General features: G+C 33.0%; 1 protein-coding gene across 1 annotated transcript in view; it reads right to left on the bottom strand.

Annotated features, from left to right (window-relative positions):
* Positions 1-17,872, bottom strand: part of LOC147078137 (uncharacterized) — a 49,893-nt gene extending 32,021 nt beyond the window's left edge. Inside the window, exon 1 of the mRNA XM_085940178.1 lies at positions 17,799-17,872. The gene's annotated coding sequence lies outside the window, so the exon portion shown is untranslated. The remainder of the gene's footprint in view (positions 1-17,798) is intronic.
* Between the last annotated feature and the right edge of the window lie 5,758 nt (positions 17,873-23,630).

Raw genomic sequence — 23,630 nt, 5'->3', positions numbered from 1 at the left:
TATTTTCAATAAAAATTGATAAAAAAATCAATCCCTAAAGTTTCGGGATTATCTTTATCATTCCCGGGATCCATAGGTATCGAAAATAGCTCGGGATCCCGGGGTTGGAATCCCTAGTCCAATCTATTGACACAATATCTGTTTAGTTACTACAGATACTACAGTCTACATTTTACTACAGTCATGACACCGCTACTGAAGTTGTACAAATAAAAATACGATAAGCATCCCTTAATAGCACATTCCATACAATTTTCTTTTAATTAGAGTATCACTCTTTCAGTCGTACTAATAAACAAAGTTATTGATTTCCGATAAGTTTATTTGCCGTCGCATTACATACAAATGAAGGCTTTCAATTAATAAATAGGGGAATACCCTAAGATAATATCATTTCCATAGTAAATGGTGCTTTTTATAAATTATAAAATATAAAGTACAAGCTGAAGTACCCGGCTTCGCATAGGGTCGCTTCGTGGATACATTTATCTTAGACTAGCTAAGCCAGCTGGCGGTCGCCAGTCTGTCTCGCTAGGTCTTGTAGACGGCTTGGCGGTGTTGGATTTTAATATAATTGTGAAGTATGCATAGAGTTTTACCTTCGGAATTGATTTACATTCACCTCAAGACAGTTTGACATTTTGCTGATTTGTCAGTTTTACGATTTTCAAGTCGTCATTGTCAATATAAATTTGGGGTCATAGGCGTAGTCTATTCTGGAGTCTGGCCTTCACAATATCGTCCGACACCACCTCAGGCTGATAGGCCAAGTAGAACAGCTTGCAATCGCCGATTGCGACCACTGACATTTCAATACAATAAAATATGTGTAGTTAGGTATATAAATGTTTCGTTAAAACACGTGCATTTAAATATGATAAATAATTATACATATCATAAATTCGAATATAAAGCAATGTATGTGATTATTATAAATGGCGATCCAATATAACATGAATATTAATCTGCCACGGGACCCATTTAGATAATAAAAGGTTAGCAGTAAATAAATAATAAATGCTTGCAGTCGTTGAATAATATTTTAAAAATCAAATTTTGAATTAAAATTTAACCTTAAATAACATAGTCTTCGGGTGCGGGACATTCATATCGAAACAAAATTTATTTTGGGTATGGTTTGGGTATTATAAATAGGTAGGTATATAAAATCACAAATTAAAAAAAATATAGCAATTTATATGACCAAGTAGAGTATAATTAGGTTGGAATAACCTTCACACAACAGTGGATTGATCCTGGTTGATGATGATAAAAACGATATTATGAATGGGTAAATATAATATCAACAATTTTGATAAATATAACAATCGTTTAACCACTAGTAGTAGAATCAGGTTGCGGAACCCTTCATCCAGCAGTGGATTGATCCTGGTTGATGATAATTATGATGACGATATGAATATGTAGATACATAACATTAGCATTTTTAATAAATATAGAAATTCAATACTGTCAAGAATCAGATTGCGGAACCCTTCATCCAGCAGTGGATTGATCCTGGTTGATGATGATGATGATGACGATATGAATATATGTAGATAAATATAATATCAACGATTTTGATAAATACAGCAATTCAAATGACAGAAAGGAGTAGAATCAGGCTAGGTAGGCCTTTATCCAGCAGTGGATTGGTTCAGGTCGATGATGATGAGAATGATAGAAATAGATATAATATCACAAATTTGTTTAACCGCTAGTAGTAGAATCAGGCTGTGGAACCCTTCATCCAGCAGTGGATTGATCCTGGTTGATGATGATGACTACATGAATATGTAAATAAATATACTATCACAGATTTTGATAAATACAGCAATTCAAATGACAGAAAGAAATAGAATTAAGCTAGGGAGGCCTTTATCCAGCAGTGGAATTGTTCAGGTCGATGATGACGAGGATAATAGAAATAAGCATAATATCACAAATTTGTTTAACCACTAGTACTAGAATCAGGTTGTGAAACCCTTCATCCAGCAGTGGATTGATCCTGGTTGATGATGATGACTATATAAATATGTAAATAAATATAATATCACAGATTTTGATAAATACAGCAATTCAAATGGCAGAAAGAAATAGAATCAGGTTAGAGAGGTCTTTGTCCAGCAGCGGATTGGTTCAGGTCGATAATGATAAGGATGATAGAAATAGGTATAATATCACAAATTCGTTCGACCAATAGTAGTAGAATCACGTTGCGGAACCCTTCATCCAGCAGTGGATTGATGATGATGATGACAATATGAATATGTAGATAAATAACATTAGCATTTTTAATAAATATAGAAATTCAATACTGTCAAGAATACAATCAACGTAGAGAGGCCTTCATCCAGCAGTGGATTTATTGAGGCTCGTGATAATAATGGCATTATATATAGATAGGTAGATAATAATATAATATCACTGATTTTGATAAATATAACAATTCATGTGTAAGTAAGGAGTAGAATAAGGCTGAGGAGGCCTTCATCCAGCAGTGGATAGGTCGTGATTGATGATGATAGAGACGATAAAAATAGGTAGATATTATACAACATCACACATTTTGATGACTATAACAATTCGTATTAATTTCTTTCATTGTTTGCAATGGCAACTTTGTTAGTTTAATATGACTATATTCTGATCTATGGAAATTAGTAGCCTAGGTAATTATTCAATAAAAAAAGGGTGAGTGAACAGCCACAAAGAAGTATTTAATATATAATGATATATAATTTTAATATCACGTTATCTATGAAATGGCGGGACAGTAGCGGACGCCGCTGTCAGAAGATATTATACGTAGTGAATTGTACCAAGATTATGGTTTTTTCACCAGAAAAAAGTGCGCCAATGCCTACATTACGATATTTGAATAAAAATAATCAATTTCGTTTGTCAAATAAAGGATTAGAAGGTCTTAAGCGACGAAGACGTCATTTTGTTAGGCGTGGACAGTAAATATGGCGGTCGTATACGGTGTGTAAGAAAATATCGGATATAAACGTCATGTACATGTAAAATCATGGAAAATTTCTGAAATGTGTTCAATTCAATCGGTAGATGAATCGGTAGCGCACATTTTGAAGTGAATATGTAAAAATAACAATAAAATGTCGCTTAAATGAGCTGTTAGTGCATTTTCCAAAATCTCTTAGGATAATAATATATAGGAGATATTTAAAAAATAATAATAAGTAATTATCTTTTTAATATCAAAATATCTGTGTAATACAATATATCAATATGAAACTAATTCTTATAGGAGGTCAAACAAAAGAACACTTAATTAAAATCGATTCCAAAATATGCAAACGTTATTAATAAGTAGTAAAAAAAATCATTGGATGGAACAAACAAACAACAAACTTTGTATTTTATCTAATACTAATTTAGAAACCTTCGCGGGTGTGCGCACAACAACTGACAAAATTTTCATTGCAATCGGATGAATGCTATATGAACGCATATGAATAGAAGAAGAAGGTAGTTTTTCTAATTCAGAAACCATCGCGGGCGTGCGCATAACAACTCACCAAAGTTTCATTGCAATCGGATGAATGGTATAAGAACGTATACGAATAGAAGAATATAGAATAGAAGAAAAAGAAGAAGAAAATGGTTGTACCAATTCCAAAACCTTTGCGGGCGTGAGTACAACAACTCACGATGAATGGTATAAGAACGTATACGAATAGAAGAAAAAGAAGAAGAAAATGGTTATACCAATTCAGAAACCTTTGCGGGCGTGAGTACAACAACTCACGATGAATGGTATAGGAATGCATACAGGACAGTGAGACAGACATTCATTTTTATATATAAGATATAGCCTATAACCTTCGCGTAATAAGTTGACAAAGTTTTATCGCAATCGGATGAACGGCATGGCAGCGCATAAAATACGAACAAACAAATAAATATTGATTTTTATAAATTAGATAGATATTACAATATGCACATATTGAGCGTTTATCGAATTACGAGGGTGGGTCAATAAGTCCTTAGAAAAGCCGACAAATGGCGCGAATTGTACTGTAAGCGGTTTGTTTTCATGCAGCGGCACTACCGATTCAGTATGCTGCGAAGTTTCAATCAGATCGGTCGGGTTGTTGTGTGTTTTTCGTAAATTTAAAAAAAAAATTTGCTTGTAGAAAATGGAAAAATGGAAAATGGAGAAAATTGAGTTTAGAGCTGTTATTAAACATTTTAATATAAAAGGGTTAACAGCAAAGGAAATAAAAAATGAGTTGGATTTAGTTCACGGCATATCTGTTCCTTCACTTGCAACTATTTATAACTGGTTAAATGAATTTAAACGTGGTCGTACATCAACAAAGGATGAACCACGCTCAGGACGTCCTGTAGAGGTGACTACACTAGAAATGATCAATAAAATCCACGATATGGTGTTAAGTGACCGAAGATTAAAGTTGAGTGAGATAATTGAGGTTACAGGGATCTCAAAAGGTAGCGTCATTTCTATTTTACATGACAAATTGGGCATGAAAAATATTTCTGCAAGATGGGTGCCGCGTTTGCTCACAGTCGACAATAAACGCAATAGGGTGGTGGCCTCTAAAGCCCTGTTGTCGCTCATGCAACGCAATCCGGATGAATTTTTTCGTCGCTTTGTGATTGTAGATGAAACATGGATACACCACTATACTCCCGAGACGAAAAAACAGTCAAAGCAGTGGATTGCGAAGGCAAACCATGTCCAAAGAAGGCGAAAACCGTAAAATCAGCTGGTAAGGTTATGGCTACTGTATTTTGGGATGCACGTGAAATTATTTTCGTTGACTATTTGGAAAAAGGAAAAACAATAACAGGGGATTATTATGCATCTTTATTGGACCAGCTAAAAAACAAAATTGAAGAAAAACGGCCTCATTTAAACAGGAAAAAAAATCCTCTTTCATCAGGACAATGCCCGTGTTCACACATGTTTACGATCAATGGCTAAAATTGAAGAATTGAAGTTCGAATTGGTCGACCACCCACCGTATTCGCCAGATTTAGCCCCCAGTGACTTTTTCCTTTTCCCAAACTTAAAAAAATGGCTAAGTGGACAACGTTTTTTTTCAAATGAAGAAGTCATCGATCGGACAAATGCTTATTTTGAGGACCTTCCGAAAACTTATTTTTCTGACGGTTTAAAAAAAATTGAGAAACGTCTAACCAAGTGTATTGAGCTCCAAGGAGATTATGTTGAGAAATAAAAAAAAAATACAAAAATAAAAACTGTTTTAATGCTTTTTTCTAAGGAATTATTGACCCACCCTCGTACATAATTGGAAAAACATAATGTTAGTTTAACTGTTTCATTAAAGTAGCCTTCTCATATCAAGGATTACGTCCTAATTGACATTTTCATTTTTACAAACCTAAATAAATATTAATATAAGCATACTGGCGAACTAACCTAAGTCACTTGTCCAAAGCGTGTCCAAAATTATTAACAGGGTAACAATTTGTCACTGACCTAATAATATAATAATCATTTACAACGTAGGTTAAACATTAGTTGCAATGGGTTACTGTGAGTAAATAAAGTTTAAATTTAATATTCATAACCCAGCTTAGTCACGCTTTTACGCGTATGTATTTCAACGTAGATATTTTTAATTTGTTTCTTAGTTAACCTTCCGTCTACACGTTTTCATTATAGATGTAAAAAAAAAACAGGTACTGTACCTGTTATTTTTATTGGTCCACGAGATCTTCAAACTATTTTGATGAAGTCACATTTATTTTTCTTCTTCGAGACTTTAATTGGAACTATTGCAAGTATTGGTTCTTCTTCTTTAAGTGAGCCTCTTATGTTCATACTGGTGATGTCTCTAGTCATTCCAGATGATCGGGCACATCTTTTTAGCCCACAAGTGGGGTATTTTCGGGTCCGGACCCCACCCCCAGAAACGGAAAATATACAAATTATTTAGGTAAATGAAATATTACTTTTTTTCTTCTTCCGCAAGACCTCATGAGTGAGGACCGTGGGCCTGATGATTTGGCTGTCGACCATCCTTCTCAACCGATTGGCTCCTCTTGGCAGCCAACAAACACGCAAGGCCTGTAGAAAACTCGTGGCATTCATAAGTTGGTGCAACCATTTGGGACATGTTTGCTTTAATATTTCGATCCCACATGTTTAAAAGACAGGGTAGTGCAAATGACACAAACGGACATTAACGATCCCAATAATTATGACCCTTAAACCACGCGCATTCGATAATCATTTGTAGACACGACAGCTCTCAATAACTCGTAGATGAACACTTTTAGTTATACTGACAAGCCAAGTTATTATAGCTTGACCCAAAGTGCGGAGTGTCTGGATATAGGGAATGTACCTTAAAAAATTTGGATGTCCGCAGTTGACACGACAAGAAGCTAAATTTAGAAGGCAGAATAAATGTGGAAGTCAGTGGCACCTTCTGGAATTTGTTAAAATTTGTTATTTTTCTATCGCCTGTTACAGTACCTTGGTGTTTATTATGTGTCGTTGAAATTTAAGCAAAGCATATGTTAGGAATTCAGATTTATTTTGTATGACCGTAAGGTCACGTGACGTCAGCCCTGTCTACCAAAATATATGCAGTACGATAGGCTCAAAAGGCGATGCCTAAAACCTTTGCGCATAATATTATTGTCTATGACTGCAGCTATGTCCAACATATTAAGATAATTTAAAAAGAATAATTTCTATGGCATTCAATCACATATTTATATACAAATAAAAATCGCTTAAATTTATATTGTTAGTGAGCTATTGAAATTTTATCGAATTAGTGTATCGTTGTCATTAGTGTGTACCTATTCATCAGTAGTAATATCTCATTATCTTCTTTTTTCCCGTAATTATATCTGACAAGGTGTGCTCTTCTTTCCTGATCTCCACAGCCTACCTCTTTTCAAAAGTCGCCACTACTAATTGGCCATGGCGTTGGGAATCTGATACGACTATCCCAGGACAGGTAAGTGTACTGCAAATTAGTTGTCAACCTTTAAATTAAAAGACAATATCAAAAGAAGAATAAATTTAGAACATCTTAATAGTATAACAGAATGCCTTTATACTACTTCATGTCTATCTATTATCTATTGTATGTTATATCTGTCTAATATGCAGTTGTCTTATGTTTGAAATCAACATAATACTATTTTTAAGTAAATGATACATCTGTACTTTCCCATGAAACGGTTAAGCAAATAAGTTAACCTTAGTCACGCGAAACATGCAAAGTTAATCATTAACGTAGTCAGCGAAGTTTTCCTCGATTAACTCAGCCAGTAGTTAGTGAGTTGACTTAGCTCAGTGTGCTAAATGGCACGGAGCTAGGGGACGCCGTAATGGTCCGATCGGATGCCTCCACTTAAATTGTACACTCTTGTAATGACTTTGTTTTATATATTGAACGCATTTTGTACACGCAACTTATTTCTAAAAATGTTTCATGAATGAATTATTATGTAGTACACATTAGTGATTTATGTTATATTAATCATTACACTAATCTTGATAAGGCTTTAGAAATTCTTTGCTGTTCGATTTATGGGTTATTTTTATTGTAAATAGAACTTATTATGTCAGACAATGACATTATTAATGGACAACGTACTCAATACAGTAGCTAGCAAGTAAATTCGCGCATAGCTACATTCGAACATGTATAGGTAGACGTCACGCAATTTCCATTGTGCGATATCACGCATCGGGAATTTATAGCAATATCACCTTTATTGTAATGGCGTTAGAACAGATTATGCCATTCGGCAGACCCGACAAAAAAGTGAGTGTCACTAGATGTTTTCTAGATGCTTCGTCCATATTAATGTCATTGATGTCAGTAGTCCAGGGCTTGAAACGGATTGGAAGAGATTATCGTACACCGCTGGTTTTTTTTATAAAGAATTTAAAAATTACACTTTCGCTCATAAGTTATTAAAAAATCTTTTTACTATCTAAAAAATATTTCTCCATAATATATAGGTAAGTATTGTTAAAGGTGATTAACTAAATTCTTATATTTAATTTATTTCACACGTCGTACTTATTTATGTATTTATTAAAAAAAAGCCCCATTGAGCACATAACAAATTATTAATTCAAGACGTTCACAACGTGACATTTAGAGTAAAAAGTACCTACAGGTAAATTAACTTACTAAAAAAAAGCAAAAAATAATTTTATAGCGAAAGAAATAAAATTGAAAATAATTGCAAAATAAAAAGAACTTTTTATAAACCACGTTTTTAAATTTTCTGTTGAATCATACAAACTTGACAATTCTATGTATTAATAAATACTTTTTTTTGTACTTGATAGAAATACTGAATAAATTTAGAATACTGAAATGCTATTTTGACATTTGATATTGATTTCCATAATAACGCACTATATATTAATAATTTAATTGCTAGGACCCTCTTAGCAACCAATAATATTGTTTTACTTTTTACGATTTTTTTCCGAAATTATTTTCCATACAAAACTGAATTAACTGAAAATGAATTCAATTCTGCTTAAAGATGGCTAAAAGTATTAAAAGAATGCATTGTAATTGTGTTCTGATATATTCTAAAAATTTTAAATGTTTAGCTAGTCGGGAAGTTAGTTAAAAATCTTCAATCGTCCAATACAAATCTTGAACGAACAAGAAAAAATTTGTACTGGACAAACAAGAATATGAGTTAATAAAAACGTAGTAATAAACAACGATTACTCAAGAAAAATACAAACTAAACAATAAAATAGAATTTAAAAAACAAAATACATAACGCATCGCTAAAAATGTCTACATCTCTAGGGATTGCATTGACCAGACGCACAGCTCGCTATTGGTGCCTGGTGAGCCTGACATGAGGAAACAGCCTTCACACAAAATAGGTCATGGCTGCGACCACGCATGTAATTGACGGGTGCATAAAAAATCAAATTTTCCATAATATCGGGATTGGAAACTATACCATGTGAGAGCAAAGAAAAATACTTTATGAACAGAAGTGACCTACGGGCTTCAAGAGAGTAAAGACGAGCATGCCCTGACGAAAGTTAGTCGGAAAATAATCGTTTGAGAAACTGGCAAAAGGAGAATAATAATATACATTAAAATAAAGATGTCGAAGAAATTTCTTCGGAACACGTTCAAAAACAAGCTAATATAATTTTTGACATTTCATAAGGCTATTGAGGCCATTTATTGGTTGTATTATTATAGCGGTATGTGTCCAATGAGGTGTTGACCCAGTAATATTGTAGCAAATATCAGCCAACATGGTTTTATATCACTAAGATGTAGGTAAATCAAAACTGAAAATGGGTTACGTCAAATCAAATTCCTTTGTTATCCTCGTAAAAACTTCTCATTGTCTTTTTGTCTTGTCACTTGTCTGTTATTTGTCTGTGGGCCGCTGCTTCAGCCTTTGTAGAGCTCGTGACTTTTTCGAGTACGCCATCGTTCATTTGTCAAACGGCGATGTTTACCTGGTGGTTCTTCTTCATCCATATTTTTTGGTTCATTCTGTATGTTGCCTAAGGTTACAGTAGGTTACAGCATCCTATCCCTATTATAATTACCCTTAAATCTCTTCGATAACACTAATTTATCACTACTCTAAACACTCGGTATGCTATTACCGCACTAAAGGCATCTGTCAAACTATTATGAGACTACTATCATTTGTTTTCTTTCACAACGATTAAAATAAACGATTCCTCCGATTTTTCAAATTTAGAATTTTCATTTATACGTCTATGATTAATATATCGTACAGACCTACAAACTTGTCTGAAGACTGGGATGGGGGAGCCACTGTCGAAAACTACCCAATCAAGACTCGCAACTGGACAGAATCTGACATTCGAATGACGTTTTCAAAAATAGCGTCCATATGATAGTTTGTAGTTCCATTTTTGACCGTTATTTAGATAAGTTTGTAGGACTGTACCATGACTGTACCCAGGGGATTAATGTTCCATACAGCAGTTCCATACATAATTATGTGCTCATAAATTTATGTTATTATTCATAATTTGTCAATATGGTTATCATTGCAATAAAATGTACCTATCTGAATTGAAATATCGACTTTTATTCATTGTTGTCACAATTTCGTTTATATAATTATAAAATCTACAATAATATAAATGAAATTGTATTAAATTATTTTAAGTATTATTAAAAGTATTTAATACTTTTTTGGGTTCAGATCTATGGTTCTGTCATAGTCGAAACTTCTAGTCACGCCAATAGATGCTGCCAATTATAGGGGGCATTTTCTTCTATGGAACTTACGAATCTATATATATACGTCTGTTATCTATGATTGTACCCCCGTGGTCTCTCTTAAGTTGTGATTATATTGAGATCCATGTCGCGCACTATTACGCAGTTTAGTCTATGGTTTCTATTTTGAACAGAACCCAACCCACAGACCATAGATAATAGACAACATTCTTGTGTAAAATACATAGTGCCAACCGCTAAAAATAAAAAAAACACGCGATTTTGAGATGATTCAAAAATGTGTGGGCATGTAGAAAATGATAAAAAAACGTTCATTGAGTAATGCAGGTGTCGATGCAGTGCAGTACAACGTGAGGTGACCTCAATGTTGTTCTGGTGATTTCAGCAGATTTTGCTAACTGGCGATGTTCGTTTAAAGGTTTAAAATGTGCTACGGGACGGGAGCATCAGCTTGATAGCATTTTAAACACAAAGAAAAACGACATTACACACCGTTTTTCCGTAGCGGCAGCTTACTGTGACGTCACGTGATAGTACGCGACATGTACCATAAATTATGTTTCGCACTTTAATACATTTTAACATGTTTTTAGTATACGGATAATTCAAACCAAATAAAATATTATATAAAAAATATAATATTGTCATTCATGACGCAGGTTTCGACACTCGGCAGCTTCTTGCATATCATTGTATCATGACAGTATGTAGCCACCACAAGAAAATATTAAATGTACAACCGACCTTATTTCAGTATTTACCGAAATGAGTAATACTTAATTGTTTACGACCTCATATCTCTCAAGTTCATAACATTGCACCAAATAATATTATAATATTTTGGCTGCAGTAGACATTCAGCTCCAATTTAAATCGCAAATACTGTTATATTCAATGCCGACACGCCATCTTAGCATATTTTAACCGCCATATTGGATCCGAGGGTGCACGCGCTGGCAGAAAACTTAAGGTTTTCGTGATTCAATGCTATGAAATGAGTAGAAAATACATAGCTAAGAGTCACTGCTGTGATAATATGTTGACCACAAAATATGTCAATACAAACGGATTAAATTTATTTTGATAAATGGCAAACGTATAATTATGAAAAATATGTAATTAATAATACACCCACCTGTAATATTGTTATTATAGTGCTCGGTGTTGTAGGTATAAAGGTTCAAATAGACTATATGACGATCGGGCACATATATGCTAAGAGCGTTTTAGTGTCTATGATCAAATCTATGCCATTCCGACATTTATACATACATATTGTATGACAGCTATGACATCGTATTTACACTCTGTGACACCCTGTGACACAGGCCGCCAACATAAGAAACGGGTTTTTCGACATATATATGACCGATCGTCATAGAGTGTATTTGAAGCATTACGATGTTGTACCATAGATAAAAGTAGCTATATAATAATATAGAGACCTGGACATTAACTCTGCGAAATGAACGAGCCCTGAACATATTTGAAAGAAAAATTCTCCGCCGTATATATGGACCGATCAGGGATGGCACCAATTGGAGGAGAAGATATAATGGTGAGCTCTACGGGCTGTACAAAGATTCCAGCGCAGTTCAATCAATTAAGATTGGGAGACTACGATGGCTAGGACATGTGCACCGTATGAATGACAATGAACCGGCAAAGAGAGTGATGTCCAGCAATTCAATAGGGCGTAGAAAAAGAGGCAGGCCAAAGATTCGCTGGTTGGATGGAGCTACCAGTGACTGCCGTATTATTGGGGTACCGAATTGGAAAGCGGCCACACTGGATAGGGACAGGTGAAGGGAGCTGTTGGAGGAAGCCAGGACCCACACCGGGTTGTCGCGCCCCTGATGACGATGATGACGATATAATATAGAGGCATTCATTATTTACGAAAATATGGTGACTCCAGCAGGATATAATATATTTACTGGAAACGCTAGTAATTGCATATGGTATAACTGATTAATGTAAAATGATATCATTGTAAAAATAATTATACTTATACATAATATAAAGTTTCAGTGAATTATATTGATATTGAGATATATCGAATCGTAAGTACGTCTTGGTCTTTATAGAGCATATTACGAGGACCTACATTAGATGTAAATCAACAGCAGTCTTCGATTCAGGGAATTGTTCAGAAGCAGTTACCCAAGACTGAGGTTGCTACGTACTGAGGTGTGTTTTGACTGATAAAATTTTCCAATAGGATAAAAGAGCACGAATAACTAACAAATACAAACAAAAACCCCTCTAAACGAACCCGCCCCGCACCACACTCGGTCTTAATTTAGCGTATCACGAGGCCCTACATTTGGATATGAAGCATTAGGAGGTCGCCACGCTCTCCAGTTAGATTGACCGAGTTTACTGAGTTGACTTAAGTTAATAATAATTTCAAGATAAAAAGAACTTTTTATATACAACGTTTTTAAATTTTCTGTTGAATCATATAAACTTGACTTGACTAGCTTAAATGATCAAAAAAAATGTACTTGATAGAAATACTGAATAATGAAATGTCATTTCATATTGATTTCCATAGTAACGTACGTATATATTATTTATTAATTTAGTTGCTAGGACCCCCTAGAAACCAATAATGGTATCGAAATAACTTTTCATACAAAACAGAATTAACTGAAAATTAATTCAATTCTACTTGAAGATGGTTAAAAGTATTAAAAAAATGCATTGGCATTGTGTTCTGATATATTCTAAAAGTTTCAAGTGTCTAGTTAGTCGGGAAGTTAGTTAAAAATCGATTGCAAGATTTGTACAAGACAAACAACCACCGGACAAATTCACGACCTAAGAAAAACGTTGTAAAAAGTGCTTGGAAGAGAAAAGCATGGAAAACTAGCATAAAAGACAATGAATTTAATTATAAATATAATATTAAAAAAAACTAACAACAAAAAAATTTTAAACATATAAGTTCAAAACAAAGCTAATTCAAAACATTATATTTGAAGAAATCTTCATGTCCGCAATAAGACACCGCTTTTTTAAATGCAATAAAACTAGCCTTTGTGGCAACCAGGTCGGACGACATATTTAGATAAAATTATTCAGAAAAATAATATCGTAGGTATCGAAATATCGATTCCGGTATATTATCGAAAGAAAAGTATTGACACTTGTATTACATTCTTAGTCACAATTAAATACGAAAAAAATGTTAATGCTATGGTTTGAAAGTTTTATTAAATTTAAAATTCATTTCGAGTATTAAAATATTAAATTTTAGTAATAATATACATTCGAAAATGTTTATACGAGGGGCTGATAATAAATGAACAAAGTGAAACTATTTAATAGTTAGTAAGCTGTCCTTGATTATATGTAAAGTAGGATAAATGAATATTCATACATTTTATCAATTGTGTATGAAAATATTAATAGAACAATGTTATTTTCCGCATGAGTTTTTCCAACATGCCTATGTCGTGACCTTTGTTAAAATAGAAAACATTTTGATGTAAAATATTATTTTCTTCTTTCGTCAATTTATAAATGGCTTATTGAAAGACGTTGCAAAAAACCTTCCCCTATAGAACTGGTTCCCAACTCATGTGTCGCAGAAAAAATACTGACTGTAATACAAAATTAGTTTTCAATCAGTGTTCGTCGGATGGAATTTCATGATTACATTTATTTATTTTGTGTAAAATATATTTACATGTTATGACACTCAGGAAATCGACAATAGATTTATTTCGTCAACCAAAAATCATTAAGTGCGTTCAACTTTACTGACAGTTTTAGTATAAAATTAACCATAGTTTCCTTTATATACTAACTATTACGTCATGTCCCAGCCACTTAAGCGTCTCTTCGTAATTATTTCAATACCGAGGGCTACAGCGTCCGCTAATGAGCTCGACTGTTTGTAACGCGGTCGAACCAATGTATCCCTAGACATCGATTGTAAAAGGTCAAGAGCCGAGATAATGGCGGTTTTTTCAGTGAATCTGGAATCCGCATGAGTGTGGCGGGCCTGCATTCCGCCAACAAATGGAAGTAATTGGTGTATTCTGTGAGGACCAAATGTCATTTGTTCAACGCACGCATATTGCATGTGCTCATATCTACCCCCATGAGCAAAAATGCTGTTAATTTCCATAGTCACATTAAGAGATAATGAGATTTTTTTTTAATAGTGTGGATAAATCGTTTGATTAATGGTATAAGCAAAAGCCACTATGCTGTGTTTTCGCTTACGAATCTCTTTATACTGTCTTTTTATTTATAATAACTACCGTTTTCGCAAAAAAATGGAAAATAAAAAATTGACTTTATTAAATTAGAAAAGGTGTAATATTTGACAGGAAACAGAGACTAGTGAAATTAATAAAAATAATAGTATATATTGGAGAAATTCCACGACGTCGGTTAGTAATCAAAAGTAATAGTAATATACCTACTTTGATTTAAGAAACAAAAATCGATTGCCAAAGTAGCTGATTTGGAAGGAACGCTGATGGGTAGGTATAGAAATTGACCAATAGTTAAAATTTGTCGCTATTAGTATGTCACGCCGTAGCATAATGGCTTAATGCGACGGATGAGGCGTATACTCGGGAGATACAGGGTTCGATTCCCCGTCGGGGTGACTTACTTTTTTCAAAAAAGATTTTTCTATTGGTTATTATATACTCTATCAGAAAGTGGTTTTTTCAAAATAATATATGTTCAATAATCAGAATGATATTTTCTTAAATCTTGTGAATTATTCGTTGAATAAAAGAAATAGTTAATTATATATTATGATTACGAATTCACATGTGAACGTAGGCAAACTGACATAAAATGTCATGATTGATAGTCCATATGTAAAATTTTCTGTTTTCTTCATTCTGTTACAATTAAAACAACATTTAATGCTACTGATTGAGTCGTAGTTTGTTTGATGATTATAAAAGGGGGACCTTAAATATGGTAAGTACTTTGAGAGATGAACCTTAAATATTATAGTTATCACATAATTGAAGCTAAAAATGTATAACATATAAATCTAAGTATAATGATCAAAGTATCTGCAAGTCAGAGCTCACTGTGGCGTAATCGGTAGAGTCACTGAAGCCGTGGGTCACAGGTTTGATACGTGCGGGTGGGAAAAATATATTATTATGTTGTTCTATTTCAGTGTGTGTTTGATAAGATGCAACGACAAAACAAATTGGGTAAATGGCTAACGATCGTTAATCTTAACAAGTATGTTGATATATTATTTAATTTCACTCCGTAGATAATTCGCTACCAGAAAGCAACAGTGAGATAAGTCAAAAATTATAATATCTAGATAACTGAACTTAAATGTTTGTGTAATATAAATGAAATAGTTAACTAATTATTTATTTTGTTTTTTTTCTGCGGCTAATAATGAACAAATGATAATGGTAAGAGTTTTTTTAATACCATTATCAATAGTAGGGTATCTAAGTTATCCCACTGTTGTTTTGAAGTTACAGGACAATTTTAATAATAATAAACGCAAGATTGAATGGGTAATAAAATTAACAAAATAAATCTCATTGACTCTTTATGTGGGTATAGCTTTCAGCAATCGATTGGCATATTTATCTCAAAATCATTTTATTTTACCATATTTTTCTTAGCTCGTATTCTTGTTTGTCCGGTGGTTGTTTATCCAGTACAAATCTTGCAATCGATTTTTAACCAACTTCCCGACTAGCTAGACATTTGAAACTTTTAGAATATATCAGAACACGATGCCAATGCATTCTTTTAATACTTTTAGCCATCTTTAAACAGAATTGAATTCATTTTCAGTTAATTTTGTTTTGTATGGAAAGTTATTTCAGAAAAATCCGTAAAAAGTAAAAGACTATTATTGGTTGCTAAGTAGGCCCTAGCAACTAAATTATTAATATATACGTGCGTTACTATGGAAATCAAAATGACATTTCAGTATTCTATATTTGTTTGTTTGTTTGTTTTTATTTACTTCATATCAAGTAGGTACAAGTTTGAGCATGTTGAGCATGTTGAGCATAATAATTCAACAGAAAATTTAAAAACGTGGTAAATAAAATGTTCTTTTTATCTTGTAAATATTTTGATTTATTTCACTGTTGCTTTCAGGCAGCGATATCTATATATCGTCACTGTTCTGGCAGAAGACACTAATTCGAAAAAATGAGTTAGTTGTACCAAAATGTTCCTTATTTCAAACTTTACCATTTGGAAACCTTCTTAATAAATAAACAGTCTTTATTTTAAAGTCATCCATTTTACGATTACTTAATAAACTCACATGATAGACCATTTTAAACATTTTAACAACTTCAAAGTCAAATTACTCAAAACTAGTATTCTCCGGTAAGTGTGTTCTGCCAGAACAGAGACGATATGTTCCACTTTCGAGTGAAATTATAATGCAAAATTAATCTGTAGAAACTATTAAATTGTTGTCTTCCGATATTTAATTGCCTGCATGTCTTACATTAATGTTGCATGTGAAAAACTGTTTTCTTTGCATATTAAACCTTAAAATAAATAGTAATGTAGAGGAAAGGTAGAAGCTCAAATCATACAATAATATTGTTTCACACTCATTTGTAATCTATTTATTGTCTCCTCGTGAACGTAATGAATGAGTCAATCAGCCAGGGTAGTTGAAGATTAACTAAAAGGCTCATATTCAATAGACCGGAAAATAAAAGTAGGCTCATGAAATCTAATTGGCCTATCGGATGTAAATAGCCGTATATTATTGAGATAAAATTGATGTCTAAACAAAATACTTAACAATACGTAATAACAGCCACCGAAATACAAAGGTAAATTATAAATATAACTTCTGGCAGGCGCTTTTATCAATTCGTATCTATCAAATATCTTATAATGACGTCAGCCTCATTATAAGATATTATTTGATACCAATCAATATCAACTAAATGTTCTTATTGAATCTAATAAAATTCGAAAATTACTGTCTGCAATGCTTCACGAACAACGCATACTTTTTTATTTCAATCCTATTTAGCCACTTCTTGATATATGGAAATATAATGCGTATGAACAATTTACACGAAACCTCTAAACTGAGCTAATTAGTCTATTAAAAAATCGAGGGCTTAATGTCAAACAACACTATCTATCATATTGCAACTTTACAGGAGAGCCAAAAATCTTTATTATAGATTCTTGTAACTCAACAAGGGAAAGGTTTATTTAAAACCTAATGTTTATATTTTATAATTTATTGTGTATCGTACATTTATTTTGCTTATGATGATGTTAAAATTTATAGGAATAGTTTTAAAAAAATATGAAAACAAGGGTAACTTATGTAGTTAACATTAAACTTTACTAACGATTTAAGAAGAAATTGGAAAATATTGACATAACGTTGTTTGACTATCATGTAGCCGGAAATGTAAAATAACGTTATCTAATAATAAAAAAAAACACTTTTTGTAGATAACGTTGTTTGACTTTAAGCACTCGAAATATACACAGCATCCAAGAGATTATTTAAGTATTTGATTTATGTCTTACCAAAATTCGATTATATTTTCCACTGTTGTTAATTTTTTCAAATAGTCATATAAATCAAACACATTACTATTTTTATCTCGACCGTTTCATAAAGCACTGAATAAGCAATCATTGAAAAATGTCCATTTATTTATTTTATTAATGATAATCCACATTTTTTATAAATTAAAATAAATATTAATAAACAATTTAAAACATACAGATAACTGTAATTAAACAATTGTAATCTGATTGTAGAATATCCAACATCAAAAACGTATAAATTCACATATCACTGTCACTGTCTTTAAAAGAATTCTATTATTATAAGTCATTGTTATAATATAATCCATAAAATACATTGTAGCGTAATTCATTTATAATATACTGTACGGTTAAACCGCTAACATCAATTTCATATATACGAGTATATATATATATTCTTAACACGTGTGTTATGTAGGCGATCTGAAAGCTAACTGAAAATGAAAAACTTTTCAACCGATAACACCGTATTACAAAGGCACAACGCAGTATGTACAATCTTTTTCTTGTGTGCACACACACTGTACATTGAATAATACAAAAGGTCTTTACATAGCTACATATTTTCCGATGAATCCAAGATGTCTACTAATGATAATTCTCCCATTCTTTCTAGTGTATAATATATGTTAGCATGTATGTCCCTGATAAATATCTATAATATCAACAGATGTTTGTTCTCCCAAGGGTTTTACAACAAAGTATAACGTAACTTAAGGCTATACATCAGTTGAGGCATGGTCTAAAAAGTTCGTGGCTAGGTGATGCGCGGATTGCGGGTCGCGGGTGCAAATCACGCATGCCGAACGAAATATAATTTGTCATATAAATCCAACATGTGTCCATTTAATGTTCTGTTTATTGAGGGGGATCAGCACAACACTCGACGGTGTCCATCTGACACCACCGCAGAGATCCGAGGACGTTCCTTACAGGAAGACTGTAAGTGACATTGTGTACAAGTCCGCATTTGCGGCATGGCAGGCGAGGTGGACCGCCTCCCCCGAGGGGCGGCATACTTACCGTTTTTTTCCAGACGTATTCTGCAGGAACCAAACTAGAAGACTCCAACCTTCGCACTGGATTAGCCAGTTTCTCACCGGCCATCGCAACTTCGCAGCCAGACTCCACGAGTTTGGCTTGATAGTATATAGACCGGGTTATACCTGCGGGCATGACCACCAAGATGTTGAACACATCCTCTGGGATTGCCCGCTTATGGAACTCGAACGAGCGGAGCTGTTTGCCAGGGTCCATCCTCACACGGGCCCAATTGGTCATGGAGATTTTATAGCAACCGAAGCTAACTTTGCAGCATTTGAGAAATTTGCAGCCTCGTAAGGGAAGCGGGATAGTCCCGACTCTTCTGTAGACTCATCCATTTCAATTCGTGATACTCAGTATGCGGGTACACAAAGCGCTTAACGTCAGCGGACAGCAGAGCCAGTCAAAAAAAACAAAAAAAAATATTTGTTTAACTTTCTTCTTTAAGCTCTACGGTGCATGATTGCAGCATCAGTCCCGTGCGGCTCCGTCTCGGGATGGAATGAGCACTTAAAATTACTTCTTTCAGACACGTTTAAAGCGTCATAGAAAGCGGCTGTGCATATCCATGGCTGTGCATATATGACGGGTGGTGGTGGGCACTTTAACGTATGTTTTATTAGTAACAATAATAATATATTCTTTGACATGTTTTCTTTTTAAAGTAAATGGGTAACGTTTTTAGTCATCTTTACACGATTTAAGAATTAATACCCCCGTCGCCATCACGAAACAAATTGACGTATTCGCACCTCGACGTTCGCTCTCAGACTGCCAGCGAGTCCAAAATTTCGTCGCGCCTATAGTTGAAAATTATTTTCAGTATCGCCTTAACTTAAAATTTTTAAAATTTATGGCAATCCTAAGTCTAGTATAATATTTATTTAAACTAAGACAGCTTACCGATTTGCTAGTAAAATACCATTACGTGTTCTCCAGCTACAAGTAGTCGACACGTGTACCTGCAAAAAAAATTAAATCCGGTAGAGAACTTTTGTTTCGCGAATCAATCATTAATCAGCTGATACGCCCTCAATTTGTATTTTATACCTTATAGAAAATTGCGCTGATGAAAAATGTGGAAGTGAACGATTCATATACATACATAATTTGAAAATACAATAGAAAATAATATAATATAACCACTAGAAAAACTCTTTTTGAAAAAATACGATGCCCTTGGGATACGCGCTCATGTAGGTACCCAACCAACACACTAAGCTTAGTGTATCCTATCTAATTGCGAAAAAAATGATTAATAATTTAATTTAATAATACAATGCATTTTCGCCATGAATTGACAGTTAACACAATAAAAAAAAATTAATTACTTAGTGACTTTTTCAATACCCTCTGAAGCGCTTTCTAAATTTCGTTAATTTTTTGATAGTCTGTTTTTATATTTTAAATAAAAGTATAAAATATTAGTTTAATTACTTACTGGTATCATGAATCTCGAAAAGTTTAGTTATAATGTACTTGCACTTGCTAATAATTTTAATAAACTATTATTTTTATTCAATGAATAATTAACACGATATAAAAAAGTAACATTCTCACTCAACATACTCGTACATCCTGTGAAGTTTTAGTTAGTAGGTAAAACACATGGGTGCGAATCCCAGAGGCATTGATTCATATCATGTTGGACATCGTATTTTTTCAAAAAGAAATTTTCTAGTGGTTTTATAATATTTTCTGATGTGTTTTCGAGTTATGTATGTTCAATAAAATAATGTGCCATTATTAAATCTTATAAATTATTTGTTGAATAAAAAAAATAGTTCATTAGATTAATATACGGTTAAATAAATAAATACTATGTTACTACTAGCTGCTACTAGCCACTCGATGTTTGACAGCTCACGGGGAACTATAGTTAATTAAAACACAATCACTGCTAACCTTTTAATTTCCATATTTAAATAACACGTTAATAATATCTAATGGCCAACGATTCCAAACGCGCCAGTCGCGGTGTTAGCACTAAATGAGTACGGCGGCCGTGACGTAATTATATTTGCAAAACAGATCTCATTGTAAAATTGAAGCGACTAGTTTCAAAATCCCCTAAAACGGTTTTTGAAAATGTTTGGGTTAGATATGTAGTTAGATGGATATTTTTGTGACGTATATGATGGCGAAAGATTGAACTTAAAAAAACGTCAAAATTCGTCAATACGTATCAATCAAAAATCAGTATAAATTTAAAAACTCGCTAAAATGGTTGGATGTGCTTTTCAAATACCGATAAAATGAAAAACCAAAATACTCTTTAGAATGTAACGAATTAAAAAATAAATACATAAAGTTTACAGATTTTTTTCTCATTTTTCTCAAAACTACCTAAAATCGTTTTTCTCATTTTTCTCAGAACTACGTAAAATCGTTTTAGGGGTTTTTAAAACTTGGCGCTTCAATTGTCGTACTCCATCTCACTCTAAAAATTAACGCAACCAAGAGAGGGGCTGTTAAATGATAGATAGCACGTTTTGTCAGTTCAGATGGTTAACTTATTTACATAATTAAATTAACCGCATGAATACGTAAAGTGATAAAAATGTGATATATTTATCACATGTAGCTCTTTTTCAATGTTAAGTGATATGTTAAAATAACTGCGCAGATGTGTGTAGTTGGTGGGAATTAATTAATTACCGTTCGAATTTCAAAATACATAGTGTGATCTAAAAAATCATTATAAAGGTTCAAATAATGCCATTTTTTTGCCAAATCATAAATTTTAAGCCAGACATCTAACCAATTTGAAATAGCGGTATATAAAATCAATACATTTTATTAGTTTCGCTATATTGCAGTAAATTCTGAATACACGCACACCATGACAAAAGATAGCGTGTTTACAAAATAATACACTAACCCTAACGGAATACGCTAGTACCTACTAAATGACAGTTGTTATAGCTGTTTTAACTTTTTCAGGTAATATTGGCATAATAATATAGCATTTAGTAAGTGGCACCAAGTATTGCCTGTAAAATAAATGCCTTAGTTAGAATAACTGAGTATTTTTTTTATAAATATTGTATTTTGGGTCACACCACAATTTATTTTTCGACCACAATTATTTCGGTCGACAAACTTTCGATTTATATTCTTACCCCACCCACCCTGGTAAACTATTCGGCATGCACGTTAAAAAATATTTTTGATACATAATATCGTCTCTGTTCTGGCAGAACACACTAACTGGAGAATACTAGTTTTGAGTAATTTGACTTTGAAGTTGTTAAAATGTTTGAAATGGTCTATCATGTGAGTTCATTAAGTAATCGTAAAAAGAATGACTTTAAAATAAAGACTGTTTATTTATTAAGAAGGTTTCCAGACGGTAAAGTTTGAAATAAGAAACATTTTGGTATAACTAACTCGATATGTCATTTTTTCGAATTAGTGTCTTCTGCCAGAACAGTGAAGATATTATTATGTCACTTACCAAACCATGTCTTTTATCAACGAACTACTAGTTAAATTCGTCATAATTAAGTAGAATGCCCGTAGCTTAATTGGCTTAAGCATATGGGTGTCAATCCAGTGGTTACAGGTTCAAGTCCCGTCAGGTGTCGTATTAAAAAAAAATCTAGTAGGTAATAAATAATAAACCTGAGGTGTTTTCAAATTATGTATGTATATTCAACATAATAGGTGACTTTTAATTATTTACTTTTTTATTCAACGAATAATTCAGAAGATTTAAGAATGTAACATTCTAATTATTGAACATACATAATTTATGAAAACAATTAGCATAGTGGTCTATGAGCGTGGGCGCGAAACCCGAGAGATGCAGGCACGATTCCTGAGGGGGGTGTCTTACTTTTTTTCAAAAAATATTTATGTTTAATATATTGTGACTGTTTTCATATTTTGTAATATCATTTTTACAAATCGTTTTATATATTTTATCAAACCTATTTGGTGCATCTTTGGTGCAAATATATTTTTGAAAATATGTGTATTTTTTTACCATGTTCGCAGTGGCGGCCCGACGACTTTCTAGGTGGTGTTAGTCATTAATTATCAAATATATGTACAAGTATGTACCTATCTACATTATCATATTATTATAGGTAAATTATGTACGAAGCTACTTAGAATAATATGATTATATTAATGAGGAAATGAGTAATTTTTCAGAATAAATAATATGATTATCTGAGTCGTTACTTAATCACATCTAAATATTGTGCTTAAAATATAAACTTAATTAATAATAATTATTATTATAGATTTACCATCATTAGTTTTTAACAACAACATACAACGAGCGTATTTACTCACCTATGTGGTCATTCTATATGGTCCCTAGTATGCTATAATAACGCTAATGCATTCACATACTTTGTAGAACGAGATTTGTACCGCAGCAACGCGATGGGACTGAGTGACCCCGATCAGCGAAAAATAGACGCCATAGCTTTCTTAATTTTGTAGGTACATAGGTGTCACCATGAAATAGGGCGTATTTAATTTAATAAGTTATTAATGCCGCGTAATCATTGTTATGTTATTACATAATTTACAATTATTGCTTTATTTACTTGTATAATAATAAATATCTCTCTAAAATGGCGACGGGTTAAGATAGATAGATGAAATAAATTAAATAATTCATTTAATTAAGTAGGTATATTATGACAATGATAAAAATATCGGATGTTTTTTACGCAATCTCCACATGATAACGATGTGGGGATGGTCCCTATGAACCCTTAAGGTAGAGCCGCCTCTGCATGTTCGATT

Source organism: Rhyacophila brunnea, unplaced genomic scaffold, assembly GCF_057557595.1.
Source record: "Rhyacophila brunnea isolate RB1 unplaced genomic scaffold, BYU_Rbru_1.0 scaffold_12, whole genome shotgun sequence".
Lineage (NCBI taxonomy): Eukaryota > Metazoa > Arthropoda > Insecta > Trichoptera > Rhyacophilidae > Rhyacophila > Rhyacophila brunnea.
Note: the sequence above shows the minus strand (reverse complement) of the source record. Positions and strands in the feature narration are given on the sequence as shown.